General features: G+C 34.6%; 1 protein-coding gene across 2 annotated transcripts in view; it reads right to left on the reverse strand.

The window, feature by feature from the left end:
- The window catches only part of LOC144440362 (allatostatin-A receptor-like), a 79,605-nt gene that overhangs the window by 35,515 nt on the left and 17,702 nt on the right, over nucleotides 1–26,388 (reverse strand). The gene's annotated exons all lie outside the window — the stretch shown is intronic.

The following is a 26,388-nucleotide window of genomic DNA, read 5'->3' on the forward strand; positions in this document are numbered from 1 at the left end:
GGCCCCTATTTGAGCAGAACATACTGGTTTACGACGTCGATTAGTATCTGTGCTGATCGTCAGCTCTGACAGCGATCCTTACTTTAGATTTTGAAGGAGTGACTTCACAATCAATATCTAATATCGGTCACCTGATACATCTAGCGAAAATATAGAGTTGCTGATGGAGGTAATAGAAGGAACATACATGGTGATCTAAATTAGAAGTAGCTTGATAAACTCAATGGTAATGCGAAATAAATGAAGAGTTTTCGAAAATGGATGAGACGAGGTAATTTGTGACAATGTAAACTCTGCGATGACTTCCTCAGATAAAGCAGATATGTTCGTCGGTATCGATTACAAACGACGTATGCCCAATACTTGTGGTTTTACATTTCATAACAAGTAGCAGGATAAAGACGTCAGTGTATTTGGAAAGAAAATTTGCAAAGGTGTTTTCCAAAATTAAATTTCCTTGGCTTTAATATTGTTCCACCATTATCAATATTGTAATTAATAAGCACTGACAAGTTATCGAAATAAATTATGGTATATTGAGCATTAACTGAAATATGCCAGTAAATATTCTTCCATCAATGTTTGAATTATTCAAGATCTCTACAAGATGACGTCAAGATGCATTGGTTAACTATTCATGATGAGAAAATATCTTTAACATAAAACTCCCTAATGTAGGTACTTGTGGATATGGTTACATGTCTCCAAGAGGTTGCATGTGTATTGGTCGTCGACCAGTGAATAATTCATGGTATTTTGAGCATAGATATGTCTACTATGACGATAAGGTTGTACTGATATGCGATTTGAGTCGTCAAAGTATTAGGTTTTTTGAAGATTACACAACTAGTTAGTATGTCTTCATTTATGTTTCCCGAACTTTTATTTTAAAGGGGTCATAACCTTCCATATTAGATTCTCTACATGGTTTGAACTTCGTGTCAATAATTGACATCAAAGTCAACATTTAATCTCCAACAGCATCCTAACCACGGCATGTATCCAGACAAAACAGCTAAGGGCTAATATGAAAACTGCCTGGCCTCAATCAAACTACAGCCAAAATATATACTCATTTAGATCCTTTTTACTTACGTATCTCGTCAATTGCACAAAGGTACTGCAGAGTGGTTTTAACTGTGCCCCATATCCCATGTCGCCATTATAGTTTAGTTAGTTAGTTAGTTAGTTAGTTAGTTAGATAGTTATGTATGTATGTATGTATGTATGTATGTATGTATGTATGAAAAAAATAACTCCTAATCTAACATTTTATCTACTACATTTTATCCCAGTTCACACATTTAAAGGAAGGAGTGCTGATTTTTACCTACGATTATATTTTAAAACATACAAAATGAGCGCCTTTTCTTAAAAACTAGTCAGTTCTAGCCATTAACCAACTCAAAGTGTGTACAAAATTTCGTGTGGCCGTTTTTGTGGAGGTAATGTTTATCGCATGCACACACACACACACACACACACACACACACACACACACAACATAACCTAACCACAACAAATACCTCCCTCTTATGGTAGGTAATTATTCCATATCTTGCAGATACCCAATACACTACACACGGGCAAAATCCTAGTAATGCGTGATATATATGAATTAAGCTTTAGGCCGTCCGTAACTTGCGCGATTTCCAAACACTATACATACGACATTTCGTTAGCTATCGGCAAAATTGAGATTTGGCAATATGCTCGCGACACATGGACACGTTTTTTCCGCAAATTGAAACGCAGATCAATCTAGAATCACTACATTTTTGTAGTTTACTTAAAACACCCCAAAGCTATCTAATAATTCGTCACTTCTCAATTGCCATGGGAAATAACAGTGGTTGGATTTCAATTCGGAATCTGCTTTATAGTAACTCTGATTTTTAGCTTTCTATATATTTAGATACAAACGCAGAATTAGTGACACTCAAAGGCATACATAATTAAAACATAGCTTTGTTCCAAAGCTTAATACCATATCTGATTATACGTTAGCATTACGCGTACAGTTTCTTAATAATCTGCCGCTGAAAGACAAAAAGAAACTATTATTTTTTTATAATTGAAAATCGTGAAAATACGACATCAACGTGAAGTTGTTTCTCTAAACTCTACAATCGTGCATGTTTGAAGAGACATTGTTTGTTTTTAATCACTCGTTTTCTTAGACTATTGTGAAATCATTATTACTCGTGTCATATGCGATGTATATGCGTTGAAATATATATATATGTATATATGTATGTATATATATGTATATATATATATATATATATATATATGTGTGAGTGAGTGTGTATGTATGTATGTATGTATGTATGTATGTGTCTATGTATGTGTCTATGTAAAAACTATGTATGTATGTATGTATGTATGTATGTATGTATGTATGTATGTATGCATGTATGTATGTATGTATGTATGCATGTATGCATGTATAAAACTGCCTGGCCTCAACCAAACTACAGCCAAAATATATACTTATTTAGATCCTTCAATTGCACAAAGGCACTGCAGAGTGATTTTAACTGTGCCCCATTTCCCTTGTCGCCATTGTAGTTTAGTTAGTTAGTTATGTATGTATGTATGTATGTGTGTGTGTATGTGTGTATGTGTGTGTGTGTGTAAGCGTTAGTAAGAGTAATTAGGAAGATTGCTTTTGTGATGACAAGCACACAGTGAGCATGGTGAAGTCTATAGCTTTCTTCGCCAAATCTCATTAGTGTGTAAACATAATCCTGTGTCTTTGCGCTCATATTGATAAGATCTTTAACGGCGACTCTACAAATCCCCACGGCATAATGTTTCTAGTCATCTCCCTAATATACTTTGCCTAATTGTTTTAGTGGAAATATTTGAATGTAAAGTGGATCATCTTAACAAAGCGTTTGCTGGCCCTACGTTTCTGGATTTGTGTGGCATTTTTGATAAAAGCTTGGTGACTGTACAACAATGTTCGACCAACTGTATCCCTTAGCCTGTTTCAAGCTGGGCTACAACTACCTACTAGCAGCACGTTTCTCTATTGATCACACAGTGTATTCTTTCACTCCCTGATGTTTAAAGCAGTGTATATTTCACCAGTGGAGTTTTAAGTAGAGTCTTCAGGATAGGGACACAGTGGGATATCTAATCTGGTATAATAAACACATTTGTAAAGTTGTGTTGTGTTCTAGTTGCTAAATTAACATCAAATGTTAGAGTTGTTTGTTTACTGTGATTTAAGTGTGTGTGTGTCATATTATCTGTGTAGTACTAGCCAGGCTTAGTCTTATCAACAATATGTTTACAATTAAACATCTGGGAGTGAAAGATTACACTGTGATCATTATAGAAACCTGCTGCTAGTAGGTAGTTTCAGCACAGCTTGACACAGGCTGAAAGATACAGTTGGTCGAACAGTGTTGTATTCAGTTATTTACCAATGCCATTCAAAGGAGAAAACAAGTGTAAGCCTGTACTTTGCCGTTTGCTTCCGAGATAGTACATGATTCACAACAAAATCATATTAGTGGAGTAATATAGGGCTCCGATGACAGTTGTTACAAACCCCTGGACAGAATCTAATATTATGGCATATTAAGTCCACCTGTATTTAATTCGTATTCAAACTCGAAAAAATCTCGGTTCGTATAGATTATTGCCTAATATTTCAAACAGGCCATCATCGTGTAACAAGGTGTATCCATAAGAGAACTGTGGATATACAGACTATGGCATATTTAGTCCACAGCTACACATGTTCAGTGACGAAGGCAGCAGACGCGTTGAGAACTATATTATATTGTGATGTAATAATTAAAGTATAGCATAATATACTACAGTACACAACACAACACAACACAACACAACACAACACAACACAACACAACCACCACCCCACACCACACCACACCACACCACACCTCACAACACAACACAACACAACACAACACAACATAATCCAATTATATGTTATGTACCTATATTAAGCGTTAATACATGGCCATTCGTCGCTCAGTCATACGTATTCCAATTCCTCAATGGTGAATCGGGACAACCAGTACATTTATGATGGGTTGGTGGTTACATTTGATTGAAAGTATATAATCCTAATCATTCAAACGTGTTGAATCATGCCCGGCAACTGGCTGACACCTGACAGAGATTTTGATTACGTTGGTACATTTTGAAGCACTTTGCAACAACTCAATAATGTATCTTGGTGATAGAACTATTTGTACTTAAATCTCTAAAAACAGATTTGAAATTAAAAATGGCAGGAAATTATAGAATACTGGGCTGATCGTACAATACGTAAACATTTTCATTTAACATAAGGGGTTAGCTTAGCTTAGCTTAGGTTAGCTTAGGTTAGGTTAGGTTGGGTTGGGTTAGGTTAGGGGCTGGTTTTGATCCCATCCATATATGCATCTAACCTTAGGTTATTATATAAGCCTCACTTTTATGAAAAAGATTTGTGCAGTTAAACAAATAAAATCGACTCTGTTCATATAATACTATCCATTGTGTCAATTTAACCAAATGAGACCTCAGGCTGTGCCACTTCAAAATGAATATAGAAAGAAGGCAAGATTTGATACATATTATATTTCATCATATGATGTATAGCTTGAGTCTGGGGAGTCCTGTGGCATATGATTGATCAGCCTTCTCTGTACCATTCTGTCATCAACTTTACACAGTAAATAAAAGGTCGATACACAGAAACCCCAGACACAAATATACACTAGATCATATTCTCATTTGCTTGTCATAATAAAGTGATGATATATATCACACTAATTACATTTTCATGATGTCCAGTGTTTGCTTATTATCTTATTATACTAAACTAGAATTTGATCTTCGTCGTCGGTAGTCTACCCAACCACCGCAATGTTTACCGATGTACATAGTCAGAGACATGCATTTTAGCGATCAAACAAATTGTTAGGAAAGAGTCCACAGTACATACAGATGATCAAAGAACTGCCTAAAGCACCAGTAATATGCTAATCCATAAAGTCAACAATATACGAATAAGGAAAAATATTGAATCCATCGATCAGTCATTTACAGTATAAATAATGGCATTGAAACAATGATATGTTTAAACTTTGATATAAAGATCATTCAGACGATGAGTGCTCATGTGTGCTGTACAGTAGACACCGATGACTTAACTTCGTGACCTGTGTGAACCTGTGGCATGATAACTTGGAGTGGCTATCTTTTCTGATGCAAGGATACAGACCCCCTCAAAGTTATATGATGACTTCTCATAAGTTTGCAATTAGGTCCGCTGTGAATACTGATAAGGGGAATGAGCGTAATTACACCATTTCCAGACCACAGGGTCGTTTTATTGCAATGTGAATCGTCCATCTTTACTCTCTCCCTCGAGTCGTTAATAATCACAATAGTTGTTCAATTGAATGTCGGAGAGGATTAGAATTCTAAATTTACACGTACGACGAACAGCTAGGAAAAAACCATTAAGAGGAGCACTTTTTCACAATCTTCAATGTCTGAGTTGAAACGTATACAGATACGTATTTATCAATGCATTTTAACCTATTTCACAAATCTATTTAATCAATCAATCAATCAATCAATTCATCCGTCTCTCCATCCATCCATCCATCCATCCATCCAATCATCCAAACAGAGACAGACAGACAGACAGACAGACAGACAGACAGACAGACAGACAGACATACATACATACATACATACATACATACATACATACATACATACATACATACATACATACATACATACATACATTTGAAAATAATACTATTTTAGTAGCTCCTTCTGCAATGTTGACAATCTGGCACCAGCATTCAAGTGCCTCCTTGCATATAGTTTTTTTTTCTGCGATATATCAAGATTGAATGTCTAACTGTTAGGTGCAACATAGTACTCTTTGTATAGCTGTGGATTTAGCCATAATGTTAGTGACAGCATTTACGTCGTATTGCTTCGATAAATGAACACTTCCTCCTCAACGATTAGCTACTAAATGGGCAATATTTCATGAAACAGATTGCTTTGCCTTTCATGCGCTGTGTTTACTAGTTCTGATGTAAACGTCATAAAGAACCTTCTTGAAAAATACTAAACATACCTGGCTCCGTTTGCAATTGTAGTGATCGTCTAAGAAAAAGTACTAGTATGTCATTGTGAGAGAAGGCATTCTGGGACATAAGCAATGGCATACGTCGTCTCTCACCTATTCATGCGTTCATGATTGACATTTCAATGGTTAGAATGTACACTAAGTACAATTTGGTAAACAGCATTAAACGTTGGACCAGTAGTTCACCATGTTGCTATTAATCAAACAAACTGAACTGCCTGTGTTATAACTTTTATAATGTATTTGGTCGACGAAGATGTTGAAGATGTTTACCTTCCGTAAGGGAAGGTTATAATGTAGGGTTGAAAAGTGTGTGTGTTTGTCTACCTGTCTGTCTGTCTATCCTTTTCTGTGTCTGTGTCTGTCGGGCTGTCTGTTTGTCTATCTGTCTGTCTGCCTGTCGTTAGGATGGTTGCTAGAAAGTATTTGGTCTGGGAAACAGCTATGAATAATAATGAGTATTTGCATAAATAAGGGTTTTCAGTAATTAGGCTATATCTTAAGCATGCACACTTCAAATTCAATACAATTTGGTACATATATTGATGATAACAAATTCCAATTACCATATAAAGTTTGATAATGTGGCTTTAGTTTTAATGACTCTTTTGCATAATTAATGATTTTCAGTAATTAGGCTAAATCTTAAGAATGGATTTTGCGAATTCAACATAATTTACTACATACAACAACGATAACAAAGTGCACCTCTTCTAAAAAGGTTTGCGATGTAGCTGGTAGTTTTAATGACTAATTTGCATAAATAAATGATTCTCAGTAAGTGGGCTATATCTCCGAAATGCATACTTCAAAATTAATATAATTTGGTACGTACTTCAAACATAACTGTTCTGTTTCATTCCAACAATGCAATGTTTAATGATATTCAAATGACAAAACATCGTAATCTCCATAAAGAGTGCAAGTCTTTAGGGAACAAGCATGAACATATTACTAGTTACAAGCTTAAACAAACGCAAGCAAATTTGGCCATTTAGTGCATACGAGGTTTGATTTCATTAACATTTTAATTTATTCAAAAATGTAAGACTAATAAGGATTGAAAACGGTTAGAGAAAACCTGTATTGGCTGGACTGGAATGAACGACTTAATGGCAGTATATTAAGTGAATTGTGAACTACATTAGCAAGCAGACAATAAATTACAACGTGATAATCAGGATAGACCTCAGAAGTACAGGTAATGACTTTCGCGCCAAGAAAGTCTAATCTCATCAAAGAAATAAAACGCCTGTGACGTCAGAGTCAATAGATCTTCACTCGAGGGTCTATCAACCTGTCTAGTAAATTTGGAAAAATTAGAGACGTAATAATTACGGTTGGATGAAGTTATTTAAAGTAACTAGGTAATTTTTTTGTAAAGGGTAATGCGATTTGTGTAGGTCTTTGATTCCAATGCTACACACGTTGCCGACAGACATCTGGGTAATATACTTTAAGTAACCTGATTGTTACAGATGTCGTTTCATCAATAACCATAACGACTGTATGATTATCTATGCATTACACTCTCTTTATTGAATCTAAATTTAAAGCAGATTATGTAATTACAAATCGTTACTCACATTTAGACAAATAGATCGACATAAGAGACAAGATCAATAGTTCAATGTAGGATATGATAGAAACAACCCAAACTTTTCTTCTTTAGGGGTGGGAGGTTTCGAACCATTTTAGTTCTCATCCTACAGAAACGATTTGACTTTTAATGGATCTGATGTGTACCCCAAAAGAGAAATATTTCTAAAATACAATAAAAGAAAATGTAAATCTTTCTAAATACAAATCTTTCTAAACAATGCCATGAAATTGAGAAACGGAAGAATTTTCGCCATAGTAAATCTATTACACTAAAACACAGTAACGTGTCAATAACAAAGTTGTTTTTCCTCACTACATACTGGCGTTGTATTCATAGCACTACATACTACTACACAGATTTGAAATTGATTTGCTGTCTGAAACAATAACATATTTTGGCCAATTTAGTTAGAGAGAGGGTCTGAGGCCTAACCATAAGAATTTAACTTTTGTGATATTAGGAGTTGGGATATGAGAACTACTATACATAACCCTTCAGTTCATTTTAAAGTTATGTATGGCGAGTCAATACATGTCAAACAAAATACAATTCGTGTGTACCACTGTTTTAACGCCATGAAATTGAGCTGGATGTCTTGTGATAGACAAATAAAAATCAGTCGAAAGGTCTCGACACCACTAGCATTTGGGAAAGTATCCTTACGACCCTTCATATTTGTGAAAGCGATATAAAGAACCACACATTTACAAATCGACAAAATTTAATTACTACTGTCACTGTTTCAAAACCCATTAAACGGTGTTGTTGTATTTGTTATTGAAGACAAATGGGCCTGTCGAAAAGGTCTTGATACTCGGAAACAGATAATGCATACTTACAGAGACCCTTCAGATGTGTTAAAATTATACACAGAACTAGGAATAAATACAAATGAACGAATTGTTATTCATGTGAGTCATTGATTTTAAAGTGTATTACATTTTGCTGAATATCTTAAAGGCTAATAGAGTTAAGGAAAAAGGGTCTCGATACTACAACTTTGAAATATATACTTACAGAGACCATCAGATATGTTAAGGTGATATACAGTTCTAGGAATAAATACAAATGAACGAAAGAAGATGTGTTATCCATTGCTGAGAAGTCATTTAGATCATTCTGGATTCACCGATAGGGCTACAGGCATTGTCCAGAAGATGTGTTGAATTTGTATAACTTTTAGGTATGCTTTGAATTAATTGTAATTTGTTGTTTGTCACATACATACGTACGTATACATATACATGTATATATGAATATATGGATAGATAGATAGATAGATAGATAGATAGATAGATAGATAGATAGATAGATAGATAGATAGATAGATAGATAGATAGATAGATAGATAGATAGATAGATAGAGATAGATATACATACATACATACATACATACATACATACATACATACATACATACATACATACATATATACATACATACATACATACACACATACATATATACATACATACACAAATACATACATTACATTACATTACATTACATTACATTACATAAATTACATTACTTATATACGCATACATGCCCACACAAACGCAGTGACATACAAAGAATTATCATTATATGCACTTTACCTTATTTTGTCTACTTGCACCTACCAGTCTGCTGACTGAATGAAACTAACTACAGAATTTCAATGACTTTCAATAATTCGAATAACCATATGAAACTTCGTCTACTGTTACGAATCATATAATACATATTTTTTTATGATCAAGGTTTACTCATCGTAAATTATAAAATAAAATTGAAATATTAATCATTACATACATTTACTCATCGTAATTCATAGGATTCTCTTTATTCGCATATTTTAACACAAATATAAATTGGACCTAAATGTGTTTTGTTATCAGCAATGAGCATTTTATTATTCCATTATAAAAGAATATTAAATTATTTATGAGTACATAAAACATTCAAGCAATTCGGCCGGAAATTATTCAACACTAAAAATTTGCTTACAGCGAGTTATAAAATTAATTATCGGATTTAAAATGAAAGAATTGACGAGACCCTCTTAAAATTACTTCTTCGGATGAGGTAGAATCCCATTGGTAATTTAATAGAATGAGCAGTTGTCCCTCAGCAACATATGTTCCAATTTATATGAACCATATTGCACGAAGCCATGGGGGTTTATTATGAGGTGAAACCCACAGTGAACTATGTAGTGTGTATAGTAAAGCTGCTTTAACGAGCTCCTCGTAAAGAACGCATTCTACAAAACTACAGGTATAAAAGCATTGAAGGTGACGATTGAATGGTCAATAAATGGTTACTATGTCTGGAATATATCAAATTAGATTACGACGTGGTTACATTATCTTATAATAACAGAACCTTTATTCGATAAGCTACAATTGTCAAATAAATGGCAGTAGGCATGATGGTTTCAAAACATCTTTTGTACCTGTCTCCTGTTGCGTATTATTTACATTGTAATACAACTATTTCATGTATTCATGTAGCTGAGTGACAATATAAAATACAATAATTCCTAGACAAAACAAAAAAATCCATGACACCATACGTTTGTGCATTGCGTGAGGAAAACAAAAAACATGTTTGACACCATACGTTTATACATTGCGTGATGAATGTGCCATATATGTACATGTAATTATGGGATGTCATGACTGCAAGATAAGATACATGCAACACTTGTGTTGCAATGTATATAAATAACCGTTTGGAAGAGACAGACACATGCAACAATTGTATCTGTTCTGACTGTAGATTCTACACAACCTAGTTTCCTCTCTGTGTGTATGTTTATATACACAGCAATCACAGAGTAGTATTTATCAGCATTGACATGCATAACATGCCCTGGTCATTATTTTCTTTTATTGCGTTCAATAAATGCTAGCATCAAATGTCTTGGTACATTGATAAATTCGAAGATCATAACCCTGGCTACCTCAGGTCTTGATTTTCTGAACTTTAATAACATTTTATAGAACTTTACAAAACAAACAAAAAACGTTTCAAACTGTTTATAAAATATCACCTCTATCTATATGGCAGGGTATGAATGTAAAATTCGTTTTACTTCTGACTGCCATCTTGCATGTTGAGTTAACATATTTACTGACGCAAAGGTTGTTGTACGAAAGAGGGATAATAAATTCTTAACATCACTTCTAGAGTTCAACGGATATATAATTTGGGGAGTCGTTACCTTCAGGTTTGATGATCGAGAAAGTAGTAATAACCGATTACGTAGATGCTGTACCCACTTTCACACACACGAAAAAAGATTACCCTCTTTTCAAACACCCAACATAGTAATCTATTTCCAAATTCCAACTTATCGCCATATATGAAACACATGCTGCGTTTTTGTTATAACATTTATTTGGCCAAATATAGATAAATACCCCGACACATTCATATAATTGATGAAGTATACACATCTCCTCCCCATACCGCTTCGGGTCAATTTATAAAATCGGCAGTTCGTCTGTAGACAGAAAGCCAATTGCATTACTTACTCAGGATGGAGCTGATGTGACTACAATACCAAACAGAGTAAATTCAATAGATTAAATGAAGACAAATTTATTCTCGTGTCTAGTATGTTAGTTTAAGCAGGAAATGGTAGCCCGCGGACACGTATTTTTCACCGTCTGTGTATTTTCCTCCTTTTGGAGGGATATTGCGTCTCTCCTGACATAAGGTAGTTCCATTGGGTGTCTATGCTACAATTCACCAACACTCATGAAGCATTTCCACAAAGAAATATGAAGACACATTTATTCTCGTGTCTAGTATGTTAGTTTAAGCAGGAAATGGTAGCCCTAGGACACGTATTTTTCACCGTCTGTGTATTTTCCTCCTTTTGGAGAGAAATTGGGTCTCTCCTGACATAAGGTAGTTCTTTAATATTGGGCGTCTATGCTACAATTTACCAAAACTCATGAAGCATTTTCACAAAGAAATATGGGAATATATAGAATCGTCTCACTAGATATTTCACACCTTGACATCTAGTGCGTGCGTCAGACCGGTACATCCAAGGAACACACAGAAGAGTTATTGATGATTTACAAGTTCTCTTTAACACATTATAATAGCTTTTGTTGAAAGATTTTTCTTTTCAGTTTGCTTGATTTCCCAGAAGAGTTGCAGTTAAAGTACATTAAAATATGAAATCATAGTGGCGTATTGGGACCACTCTTATGAAAGTTGACTGTTGCTACAACTCGTTCCAATGATTGAGTGTCCGTAAATACACAATTATCTCAGCAAATTACAGCCTTACGTTACACAGCTTCATATTTATGAGACTGAGACATATTCCTGTCTGTTCATTAGAATCTAGACTAACAGATTAATTTAGCTTTAATGATACACAATAGGATAATATGGGATTTGTATATCAAACTGCACACGGAAATGGCCACTCACATTTTTTTGCCAGAATAAACAAGTGTGGCCCAGGAGAGGAAGCAAGTCGTGGCATTACATTTCCAGTGAAAATCTCCGTAAAGGAAAGGGTGTTAATACGGTTAGGAGTAATCTTGGGAATTGTAAACGCGCCTACGTGGCCACATCATCAGTGTAAGGTATCAAGTAACAGCTGCAAGCTCTATCAGAGAAGTTGGCTGGCTGATTTGAAAGTTCTAAAAGTAAAAATGAAATGACAGTCGCACTAGCCAAGTTGAAAACTTGTTTGTTGTTGCTCGGATTATAACAGTTAGTGTAGAATGCAGTCACTTTCACTCAAAATCAAATTTCAAGTCTCTCCAAAAGTTGTCATGTTAAAGTTTGCTTTTAGTCCTTTTTAAGTAATAAAGGATGAACGTCGTGGTTTTTTTTAAAGCAATTCGACAATTTTTTATTATCTCACAGAGTTAACACAATATTTGGCGGCAATATTGGATTCTAAAATGACTCAATTTTTATATTATTTTGAGCTCTATTTGAAATCTTTGTAAAATAAAAGTGACATCAGATTGTTTCATTTATTTTAACCGAAGGCAGATCTTCTTATGCATCATCTCTAGATTGACACAAGAAACCGTGGAAAGAGAGATTGTAATTCTCAGTCGGATGCTTAGGCATCCCGGAATGTACAAAGATATACCATTGGCCACCAGAATGGGAGATTGTCATCAGATCGTTTCAAAGGCCATGATTTAGTGAGCCGAGAGGATATAGGTAAATATCGAAGAATATCAGCAAAAAAACTTATAGATTGAAAAATAAGACAACATTTAGTGAGGGATGGGCAGAGGTTATTTTCCTGACTTGTAATCGCCTGGTTTTTATTTTTCAAAGTTACCAAATAATGTTCGTAAAACCGTAATTTTTATTTCAGTCACTGATATATTCGTTAACAGGTACAATTTTATTTCCTTTGTACTTCAGAAACGCTCATTTACTTTCTGCATAATGTGTTCTCTGCGCAGTTAAGAAATTTATCAAAATTTGCACTGTGTGACGTACAGACGATTAAACATTTACAAAAACTTAATTATGAAGCTAGTTTCTCCGTTGGTGGTAAATTTAGTTCGTTAAGAGGGGTTTAAAGGTAAAAGAAAAATGACTGTTTGAGTAACTCGCTGTCTATGCTGTTATTTTCGTCGTATTGTAGACTACATGGCCCTCTTGCCAAAACTCTTTCGTCTAAGAACTAAATCGAATAACAGTTGGGAAATTGCAAATACTGATGAAGATACACCGTAAGGATGAGATGGCAAGATAACGTCAAAGCACATAAGTACACAACATCATCATGGACATGATGGGAGGAGACAGAGCGAATTAGAAATTACGTTAGAGGGGCTTTATTAGACGGTGGGTGAACAGAGCCGGTTGATTGGTTTGATGGCTGGATACAGAATAACAAGTAGGATAAGTTGGCAACGATATAAATGGGCTGAGGCAAAAATACAGTGTGACTAACACAAATTAAGTGCCAGTAAAACTTACTACAGAATTTGAGACACCGCGAACACTATACTGGGGTCAGATTCGAGCCAGACAACATCAAATTAGAGACAACAGTAACTGGAGATGGGATTAATTTCAAATTTACAGCCATCCCGGCATCCCATCGGAGTAATGCAGCATACACTCAGTCAAGCACGAACATGTATAATATGTGTGTGTGTGTGTGTGTGTGTGCGCGCGCGCGCGCACGCACACACACACACACACAGAAAATGAACTATTGGCAAATGAAACAGCAAAACAAACTTTTTGCTCAAATACCTTGGTGGCATTACTGCACTTCATTTTGTGTTGTATGTAAAATATATGTTGAAAGTCCCCATTCGACACCTTTGAACAATGTCTTTATTTATGCCAATATTGTATTATTATAGATACTCTTTGGATCGATTCACGTTGCTATGACGCCATTTTTTTAACTATAATATTATAAGTTAAAAACTGTCATTTCAAGACACTGTGACGTCAGCACCTCATTAATAATTTATACATAGTCTACATCTGACTGGGTAATTTTCAAATTATTGTCAGTAGATGTCGAATTTCGTAGTTTACTCTCAAAGACACGACGGAGATATTCCAAGATCATATCACTAAAACTTAAAAAGGGTTAAGGTTCTTCATAGATCTTAGTACAATATGTGTTAGTGCACATCTTAGGAATATGTACATTCAAGGCAAAATTTGATAAATCAAATGCCTGTCTATATACGTAAACTTATTATTCATCAAATACTGTTCTAAATTTCCGAATCGACGTCGTTCAATTTTAACTTGGTGTTAAGAAAATAAGACATTTATAAGACATGTTCTCTGGCAAAAGCTAAATAATTTTCTTAATGAAAATCTTCGGAGAAGTTCATCCACAGACTTGTGAATCAAGTAAACAACCCTTATAGTTGTCCTGTAGTATGCAATGTATGAAAGGAAAATTTACAGCAACAAATTTGACAAAAGTGTCTACAAATGTAAGATTTATAGAACTGACTACTTTTCCATAATTATTTTAAATACTGTCTAACCAATGTTTTTTTTTAATCTTTTCTTTACAATTCTAACAAACAGACAAGAGAAGCTTACAATAAATGTAAATCAAATACACCTTGTTTGTAATTAGTTACGACTCAAGTATGACTTGATAATCACGATAAAATTGTACTTTGATCTGAGTTCATACCTCAGCAAACCATCAATTGAAATATTTTTCTCCATCTGTGTATTCTCCATTTACCAATCAAAATCAGACAAGCTTTATAAACATAGAACCAGAAACATCAGACTTTTCAAATACATACTTGTTGTATATGTAGGAGAAGTGCAATAGTGGTTAATGACGGCAAGAACTGTACGAGGTGGGTTAACTTTACTGCTGTACAGAAACATTCGACGTGTGTATAACCTTATACTTTGGGGATATTAGAAGTTTCTTATTTTCATAACTAGTATAGATAAAGCCCATTACGACAGTGCAATAAATTTAGGAATAACAATAAATCTAAAAACTGTAACACTTCAGATAACTCTATAAATCTGCCTTTACTTTTTTCTTTTTTTTTATCAAAAATCTGCCTTTACGGTTTTCAGCATTGGAAATATATTACTTTTGGCGAGATACAAGATTAGGTAATCAGGTAATGTTTAGACTTTTCACATGCTAAGTACATCTTATAAGAATCAAACACCGTGGGGTATTGGATCCAAACATTTCCTTTGCACATTAATCTTGACAACAATTCGGCAAGCTATTACACCCATCATAATACATGAAATACATCAATAGATAGGAAAGATCCCATGAGGTAGGTTCCCATTTTCTATATGTGCCATAAAGATGATTATTTGATCAATATTTAATATCCTATTTGACTTATTACTTCCTCACTACCACTCAGTGATAAGCATTACACATGAGTTCTTTAATATCCCATGCGTATCCTATCACCGACCGTTACATATCGTGTGTAAACCTTATCTGTGACATTTCTTTTGCGATAATAGAGTTGACACTTTCAAACGACATCAGTCTTTCTGTTTCCTTACTGAACTTTACTTTAAAACTTGTTGACATTTTCTCTTTTTCGTGACTCATTGTTCTACCAGTTGTTATTATATATTTTAACCTGCTCGTGCCAGCTGTCAGTTGACATTTCAATGTTTTTCCTTCATTTCCTAATATCAAATTTCAATAGTGGCGACTAATTTTATGTATAAACAAATGCATTCATTCATCTATTCAAGAACTATTCGAAATCTCTAGTTCTTAATACTGGTACGCCTCAAGGTTGTAATTTGCCGCCGATGTTATACTCATTATTTACCCATGATTGTGTTACTGTGTCTGGTCATAATTTTATCATCATATTTGCTGATGGACACCACCGTGGGCGGATTAATCAAAAGCGATGAAACATCATATCGTAATGAAGTGGACTCTTAGACTATCATAACATGGTGCTCTGAAAATAATCTTGAACTAAATGTCAAAACGACCAAAGAGATTATTGTTCCTCTAGTCATCAACAACTCAGAGATTGAAATAGTGCAGTATTTTAAGTTTCTCGGTGCTTACATCTCAGCCGATCTGAAATGGGAAATCAATAATGATCATATTGTTGAAGAAAGCACATAAAATATTGTTTTTCTTAAGACGATTGAGAAGCTTCCGTGTCAGCCAGGGACTGTTGATCAGGTTCTACCGAGCGGTGATTGACAGTGTCCTGACACTGTCAATCATCGTTTGGTGGGGCAATGCCACAGTTGATGACCGGAAACGCCTCAATCGAATCGTTAGCACTGCCAGTAGCATCATTGGGTGCCAACCCCTTCTCTTAATGAATTGTACAACGCTAAAGTAAAGAAAAGAGCTCAGTCAATAGTAAAAGACGATTTCCATCCAGCACGTAATTTATTCCAACTTATGCGTCAGGCGAGCGGTACCATTCGATCAAATCAGGTTCTAATCGCACATTGTTTAGCTTTTATCCAACTGCAGTCCACACTCTTAATGAATCAATTTAAGTTCTCTGTTAACGCATCAATCTTGTGTTAGGAGTCATCTACAAAATATTGTTTTTTGTACATTTTTCATTACACGCAAAATCAATGCACATTTCATTATATATGTATCAGTATATATATGACAATAAAACACATCATAAAACACATATCATATCTTTATAATTATTGTCATCCAGAAAAGCTGATGCTGTCACAATGCACATATGGCATTAATTCATTCAGTCGTTCATTCGTTCGTTTGTTCATTCATTCATTCATTCATTCATTCATCCATTCAGGACATACATGACAGACAGACAGACGGACAGATAGACAGACAGACATGCAGTCATACATAAATGCAGTCTTTATCATATCTAAAAAGCAAATTGCTGAAATTTGTATTTTATATTGATTACTTTACTGTAATCACATACATACATACATACATACATACATACATACATACATACATACATACATACATACATACATACATGCATACATACATACTTCCACTCATACATACATACATACATACATACATACATACATACATACATACATGCACGCACGCGCATACATACATGCACGCGCATACATACATACATACATACATACATACATACATACATACATACATACATACATACATACATACATACATACATGCATGCATGCATGCATGCATGCATGCATGCACGCACGCACGCACGCACGAACACACACACACACACATGTAAGTGTTTATGTATATGTGCGTGGGGGAAGGGGTGTGTGTGTAAAACTTGTACTAGCAATGTGTACTTATGTATAAGGGCGACATTAAACAAATAGTAAGCGTTACATTGTGAACTTCACAGTATGCACGTGTCAAAGGTGCAGCTCTAAGTAATGGCAGGCCTGACAGAGAAACCTAACCATTGGTCAGATCAATATCAATCACATAACGTTGTATAACGTCAAAATGATATTCTTTTTTTATCTTTTAAATACATTTTCGATTACTTTTGATCACATTTAACGAAATTTATCGAAGTTCAAGACAGAATAATAGAACAGGGGATGTTTGTAATGGAAAAAAATCAATCATCTAGTGATACTAGGAGAGACATGGACAGAATCCATTAGACGCGTTTGAATATTACAAGGAAATGCTTGAAACACGATATCTTTTCTCATATTGAAAATCACCAAAGGATGTATTCCTCCTTTCTCGGGTATCCGTACGATTTAGTCATAAGATTCGGTGTGGACACCTGGAAATAATCAATAAACTCTTCGGAATATATAGAGCCTGTAAAATGCTCACTGAGGAGTTAGCTATAATCGGAGTAGTTCTCAACACGTTATGGAAAATCAGTCAGTCGTCACGATCTTTACATATCTGGCGGTGTGTACTTCCAAATGAAAGACTCCGACAAATGACATACTACACGCCGACTAATTTGTGTAGATTTGAATCATACGCCATTGAGTGTTAGACATGTTGATTTTTATAAATTCGCAAGATAGGTTTTTAGGTGTGTGTTTTCTTTGGAACACATTCATACAACAAGCTTCTAATACAATGATAGGTTTTATAGAAACATTTCATTTCCGAGGTCCCATGTGATTCTTTAACGATAGATTGAATTGCATATCCGGGCCTGAGGCAAGTGAACAGTCATCTGCCGATTCTTGTTTAGCTCTCTCGTCGGCATTGATTCAATTTGTCAATCAGCATATTCATACAAGATGAAGATTTCAACATCTCTGCGTTTCTTTTGTTAGGTGATGTTCTATGAAAGGGTCTTTATATTTGATGTTATCAGTTCGTTATGAGACAGCTTCTAGATAAACAGGAATTCATTTGTTTGGCTAAGCCAAGAAGATGAATAAAGGCAGAGTATGTTTCAATCAATTTCATTGAATACGTTCTTAAGTTACTGATTATTGCTGTATACATTACTCTTTTAATAGTCACTTAGTATGTATGTATGTATGTATGTATGTATGTATGACAGTATGTATGTGTGTGTATGTATGTATGTATGTATGTATGTATGTATGTATGTATCTGTCTCTTCATTTGTCAGTTTATGTGTTTGTTTCTTTTCTATTAACATGTTTCTCCATTTACATTTTACATTTTAGTTCATTACAAGGCCATTTGCATAAGATACTAATTTTGCGCTCTTATTATACATGAAGCCGTAAAATATACAATATTCTAAAGATTAACAGTAACATAGGTTTGTTTGTTTGTTTGACTGTTTGTTTGTTTGTTTGTTTGTTTGTTTGTTTGTTTGTTTGTTTGCTTTGTTTGCCTGTAAATTATGTGTATAAATGAATTGGTCATATATTTTCATTAAGAAACTGTTTTAAGTAATTCATCTACGTCTTATTGGCTGTTTTATTATTGCGTCTGTTTATAGTCGAGTAAGCGCCCTTTTAGTTTTACTACGTATATATGTTCAAAACCATTGCCTTCCACATTTTAGTGCCTGGGCTGTAATAACTACTCCTGATTTCGGTGGCACTAACGAGAAAAAGAGGTCGAAATTTCACCCCAAAGGAATACAACATACTCTGGTGAACCCTCGCCTCGTTCCGAATCACTTACCAGCCTTGAGGTAAATTCGTTGCCATGCCAACGTTTACTTTCTCAACGCGGTTCGGATAATTTACAAATTTTCGTTCAGTCATCTGTACAGAAGCGAATGATGTTGTAGGTGTGGAATATTATTCTCACAGTCGTGGTGCACTATTACAAACACGTGATGTTGTGTTTTCGTATTGCCAGGGAGTGTGCATATTGTGTAACTCGTTATGGAATCAAACATGGCTATATAGTACGGTCTAGTGATCACACTGTCTGCCCATGTTACAAATATATGATTCACTAATACATATTTCACGCACTTTAGCTTTTCCATTCGATAAGCTTCATTTGGTAACTTTGTCAGCTGTATGTCTTTTCGATTTGAAATGTATATATGGTTTTTGATCAAGATAGAGCAAGAACAAATCAATTTTTTAATTAATTCACTGTCATGAAAGATTAAACCTATGAGGTAACCTATGAGGTTTTCAGGGAACATATATTGAAGCCTCAATATTAAAATCAAGAACACATATGTTGAATTTCATAATTGCGACAATTTAGTTTACCTGTTTTGTATCTTTACATGTTTATTAAATGTACTCATCTGTATTTCTAAACCTCAAGACACAGTTGAAATAAAAAAAAGTAAAACTGAAGTTAAATTCCATTTACATATACCTGACGTCACCTAATTTATGCATGTAAATTATATTGGGTAGGATTGCATTCAGAGGTTACCGCCTACTGATACAGTCAAATTCACCTAACCTCGCTAAAACAATGTGTGGCTTATAACTTAAAGTTATTTTCGTCTTGGTTCATACAATATTGGTAGATAACAACACGTCGGCCAGGCCATGAAGACAAAATGCAATCAATTGTGATACACTGTTACCATTGCAGTAGATCTCATAAAAATTAGCAGGTATCCATTTTCACTATATTTCAATGACATGAGTTGTAACAATGTATCACTAAATTTGGTCATAAACACACAATATAATGGGTAACAGAAATGTGTAGTTCCGATTACATTCAATTTTAAAATAGGTGGGGTAGGTAGATTTTTATTTTTATTTTGTTATATTTTTTTTTCATGTGTGAGTATCCAGTTCAGGTTTTTTATTGTTTTCCAAATGGTCCCTGTGTTGTTTATTTCTTCCTATCAGATGTACATCCATTACAGATTGGAAGAACAGTTTTAGAGTGTCATTTTAAGTTGATGTCAGTTTCCACATCCACTATTTCTCGTGAGACTTCACAATTTTGGCGATTTTATTATTTTTTCTCGAATACGTAAAAAAATGTTTAGGGTCGGCAGTGAAAAGCTAGGTGGGGTCGGGTAACCAGAACCAAACAATTATTTTTCAGACCTCATCTACCAATATTGTATGAACCATGATAAAAATACATTTGTCAAAGAGACTGTTTCGCCCAGCTTAGGTGAAATTGACTGTAATATATGTTAGCTAAGTAGAGAGGAAGAGACATTCACATTGGCCAAATTTGGATATAAACATATAATATACGTGGATGGTACGGTAATCTAACGGTTAGTAGTCTTAATAATATCGTTGTGTTTAGGTATCACTGATAGTACTACTGTGTTTGTTATGTCAGTCATGGACTACACATTTTCATATTCATATTCATATTCATATTCATATTCAAATTATTCACAGAGATAACGTTGCCAACTTATGCATGTACCATTATGTTTATATTTATAGCAAACACTGCTTTTGCATATTCCATGACATGACATTCAATTGTTGTTATTGCGATTTTGACGCGTATAAAATGAAATGATCTCTGAACCCACTCCCCAACCCCAACCAATCCCCATCCAAGATATAATTATATTTCAATGACTACGGAATTGGGGGGGGGGGGTAAACATGACGCTCCAACGCTGGTTTATAATTGTCACTTTGTCTGCATATTAAGTGACAGTAGCAATTTGGTTCAGATGTCGTGTTGACCGACAAAGAGTCATATTTAGACAACTGCAAAAACAACTCTCTTAGGATTCCATGAATAGATTCTCACCCCGTTCCACACTGTCTCGTGTTTATCTTGTAAATGTCACTTCACAATATATCGTATTATACCTAAAACACATCAATCAGGGGAGTACTTCATGGAATGACGTAAAGGCAAGTAGTGTGACGAACGTGATAATCCATGTGTCAGTACAGTAACAACCCTGACCACGCAACAACAATACAAGATCTAGTCAAACTCTGTAATGTATACAAAGTATTCTGTAAACCTACATGAAAAGTTCATTGCAGACTGCAAACAGGAAATTGAGAATACAGCGCCCTCTCTCAAATTGGGGGTATCATCATCTTGTAGTACTGTTTCTCAAGAGCTTTGTTCCTTGTATTCTGTAGAAGTGTAAATCAGGGGTGTTTTTCAGACATCGAGGAAAGCAGCGGTGCTCTATGATTAATGAGTAACCTATACCATGTATACCCCCAAGGTACATACAGACAGGAAGTAGTGCGCCACCATGGCAGATTTTGGAAAGGTTAATTGTTAAGAACAATATCCAATATCAAAGACATGAGCTTTTCTCAAAGCGCTACACAGACGAGGCTGGTTTTATCCAAGCTGCATAATCGGATGCTTAGAGGGCCCAGAAAATTCATGTCCATCAAATCTGCATCGGACAGCCTCTCTATATAAAGTTACAGAAATTTATCTCCTTTAAGTCTTCACTAGTTGTAATTCTGTTGTTCGAAAATTGTTGCCCTCGTGCACAAAAGCAGTACATTACATATTAAGTTGATCATTGCGAGTAACTAAGTTATTGTCCAAAATGTCATTTGGTGGTATTACGTACACTGACTTGATGTGTATTTAACAGTCGTGAAAGAGTTAATGCCTTTGTTAAGCACTTGTAAATGTGTGGGGTGCTGATAAAGGTTTCATCACGGGCATACTTCAGCGAATGAAGGAATAGCAACACTTTAAAAGAAACAAAGAAGGAAAGGATCATTAAAATAAAATACCATTTCAAGGCGCATGTACAAATAACGATGTCTTGATTATTTTTTGGAAACTGTACATGGCTGTGAACATTAGAGAAATATGAACGTCTTTCTCTTTTTTTCTTGTATCTATTTACTATGAATTTTCTAGAACTCAAAGTATTCGGAAAATAAAAATAAGGATTCCTAACAATTATTTGCACATTGTCAATGAAACGTGGCCCACACAAACTCTACCATACCTACTGCGGTGGGTGTTGCGTTTCATTGATGGGACACACTCTTTTTATATAACCAGGGACAGGTCAAACTTTAATATAATCAATCATAGCGGTGCTTCGTACGTGTGGGATGTGGATACAGACAAGTAATCATGTAGTCTATCAGTAGGAAAGTAAACAAATGAAACTATTACATCCACATATGCTTTCCTACTGTGCTTCAAACGAATAGTAATGCTTAGATGTGATGAGGTTTATTGTCCTGTGTTAAAATTTCTGTTATTAGTCTGGGGCTTAAACGTGTATCTATCTTATAAAACAAAACGTGCCAGGCACAGCAACCCCGTGTCCGTTGTAATCTATTGAAATGCAAGACAAGAAGATGAACTAACTTGGAACAATATTGATGCAACTGTTTGTGTGTCTAAAGGATTTCAGCTGTCACAGTTTCTTTGTAGCCGTAGGGGTAATTGAAACAAATTCAGACGCTAACCTGATTCCAATATTACTAGCCTTGGGTCTGCATACAGCTGGTCGTTAGTTCCAATATACTGTAGAAAATTTCCACGTCTGACGTAGTGCAATAATTGTGATGACGTAATATATCCGTAGGGAAAAAGTCCAATTTCTCTCATAACTAAACACAAAATAGGTAAGCCATTTGTTTGATTTTGATTAAAAGATAATTTAGTTTTCGGGTTGTTCCAAAATTCAGACAAGTACGGATGTAGGGAAAGGAGATAAAGGTTTATTTAGGTGCGTGTGTCAGCTTTTTTTCTGTTTTAATTTAGGATATTTTAGTACATGTACCAGTAAGTGACACCTTCTGACCTATTCTCTTATCAAAAGTGATACATTTTGCATCATATTCTTCAAGTTTTATTTATCTCTTTCAAACTTACACTTTACACGTGGAAATACTTCAAAACAATAACTGTTATCCAAGGTTTTTGAAATGTTGCATTTTTATCAGGAAATAAATAATAAAAGTGTAAGAAAATAAAACCCAAAATAGTTCAGGTGGTGTTGTTACTATAAAGTTTATTCCCAAGGTACCATAGTTGATTGTCGCTTTTGAAATAAACCAGTGTCTAACACACTTGAGGTTAGTTATTTTAGGAAGTGATTGATAGTGTGCGGGTATATTATAAAGAAACTTCGGCTTGTGATGTGTTTTTACTCGGATAATTTACAAAGAATAAATCTACTTACTGAAGCACACTTAACCATCACTTGTAATTGACAGAACACAAACCCAGTAATAAGATATTACTATAAAAGATCCGATGACGTAATTTATTATACGTATAACAAATGTTGAGGCAATCAACTATGCAATCAACTGTTCCAACAATGCAAGAAGACAAATGAAATGTCATAGAAGACTTATTATCTCTACGCGGGCCCTGCACAAACGTATCTCAAGTCTACAGAGCTACCGGGTGTACATGTCACCAACTGTGCTCTAAACTACCGACTTGCAATGAATCCCTTTGTTCAAAATAATAAGGTTTGTCGTCATTCATTACAATTAAATCCCGGCGAGTGAAACATTCAAAATTAAAAGATAAGGAAACTCGCCACAAGTAGATAGTTAAGAGCGCAGCACGATAAGCAAACTCAGCAGTTGGTAGAGCAATCCCGTGTTGTATTTCTAATATTTCAAGGTTAATCTCGTTCTTTGCAAAATCTAGACCAATCAGATTCGATTAATGCCCTTTTAATTCAAAATAGATAATAAAGCCATTTTGAAATATAACACACGAAGCAAATGCATCTTTTAATTTACGTAATTGTCAATATTACAATGCAGCAGGGATGGCAAATTTACTGAAAATCTCATCATTAAAATATCTCCCCCGATGAATGCTTTAGAAAGTCGATTTGAGTCAACATTATGAAGTAATATTCTATTCAGTTTTTTTATCAGAATAAATTGTAATCGTGCGAAGTTTTTATGAATAATATAAGAGTTTGAAGTGGCCATGTGGACGAGAAGTGATTATTTATTTTGGAATTTAAATTTAAAAAACAACTGTATCGTGGCTTCTTACATTGAAAATCAATGTGAAACAACATGTACCAAATCCTTGTTTGCAATTCAATACATTGACTAAAGCAATCAAGTGTGTAAAATGTTTGTTATTGTACGCACAATGATAAATATTTTACACTTTCTTAATGTTTTGCAATTTATTGAGCTACAAGCAAGGATTTGGTACATGTTGTTTTACATTGATTTTTCAAGTAGAAAGCCACAATAACCATTCGCCCATCATGACTCCACAAATGCAAGATATGCAAGCAATGGCTGGATTTTGATAATTCACCTAGAAGATCAAGCTCAAGTTCAAGGTTTCACCTGTTAATGTGAGATAGACTCTTGAATGGAGTCTATGTATATCAAAGGGTTTGTATTATGCAGTATATTGATGTCTAATTACAAATGTGGCCACCATTTGGTTAAATTTGCATAGATCATGAAACAAACTGCACATGTCCCTGGTTATGTATCATTGTTGTGCCAGGTTTGGATGAAATTTGGTACAACAAAGATACCCGCGTAACCAACTTCCTAAAAATTGAAAAAGCTTCCCAAGCTTTTATGAAATCATTAATATATTGCTTGGTTCAAATGTTTAATGAGTTTCTAGGCTAATACATGTATAATATATATATATATATATATATATATATATATATATATATATATATATATATATATATATATATATATATATTCATATATATATATATATATATTCATATATATATATATATATATATATATTCATATATATATATATATATATATATTCATATATATATATATATTGATTTTTACATTGATTTTATATATATATATATATATATATATATATATATATATATATATTATATGGTCAACGTTGAAAAAATACTAAACAAATTAGAGATAATGGTTCCGCGATATTACTGCACGTCGTTCTGTAACCTTCCCAATCAGACTCAGCAATTCAACAACTTTAACACAAAACACTTTATTACCTTGCAGCAAGCTATTCTGAGAGAGAAAGTGTCGACGACATATTTGCTCAAACCGTTTAAGGGTACACGGAAAAGGTGTATAAATCGATACAACTTGACATTTCGATAAACCCGCAACGTGCTATGCATCCTTCCCATGTATTCTGTGCACCAGTTGTTATAGTTGTGGAAATAGGCGATAATTTATCTACAGTCTACATAATGAAGAGTTCTCGCCATACGATCTTTCAACTAGGTTTTTAGATTGCGGACGTTGCTCATCAGACTCAAATCAGTACGTTTTCAGGGAAATTACTTCCTGTCGTGCCAACTAGTGATTCCGCCAGAGCTAATATAACAAAAATAACAGTACATTACACATATAAAGGAACTGACTCTCGCGTCTTCCGTTGATATAATTTGGAACAAAATTGAAACATAAGTGTAGTTCATGCTGGTCCGATCATGTTATCTTGATTACAAAATTGTTCAATGGTTTCTAAAGATGCAGATAACTAAGAAACCAGGCAGGCAGGCAGACAGGCAGACAGACAGACAGGCAGGCAGGCAGACAAGCAGGCAGTCAATCAATCAATCAATCAATCAGTGAGTCAGTCAGTCAGTCAGTCAGTCAGTCAGTCAGGCAGACAGACAGACAGACAGACATATATCAAGCTTGTACATACCGTATCACCAGTTGTTAGTAATTAGATTATTCGGTTACCGATGAGAAGGATTTATCTGTTTCCTCTATACGTTTTAAGTAATTTTTATAGGACGAATATAAAATAATGAAAACTCACAGTGAAAAAGCTGCAAGTACAGAGGCTTACACAAGCATTAAATAATTATG

This window comes from Glandiceps talaboti, chromosome 9 (assembly GCF_964340395.1).
Source record: "Glandiceps talaboti chromosome 9, keGlaTala1.1, whole genome shotgun sequence".
In the NCBI taxonomy this organism is placed as follows: domain Eukaryota; kingdom Metazoa; phylum Hemichordata; class Enteropneusta; family Spengelidae; genus Glandiceps; species Glandiceps talaboti.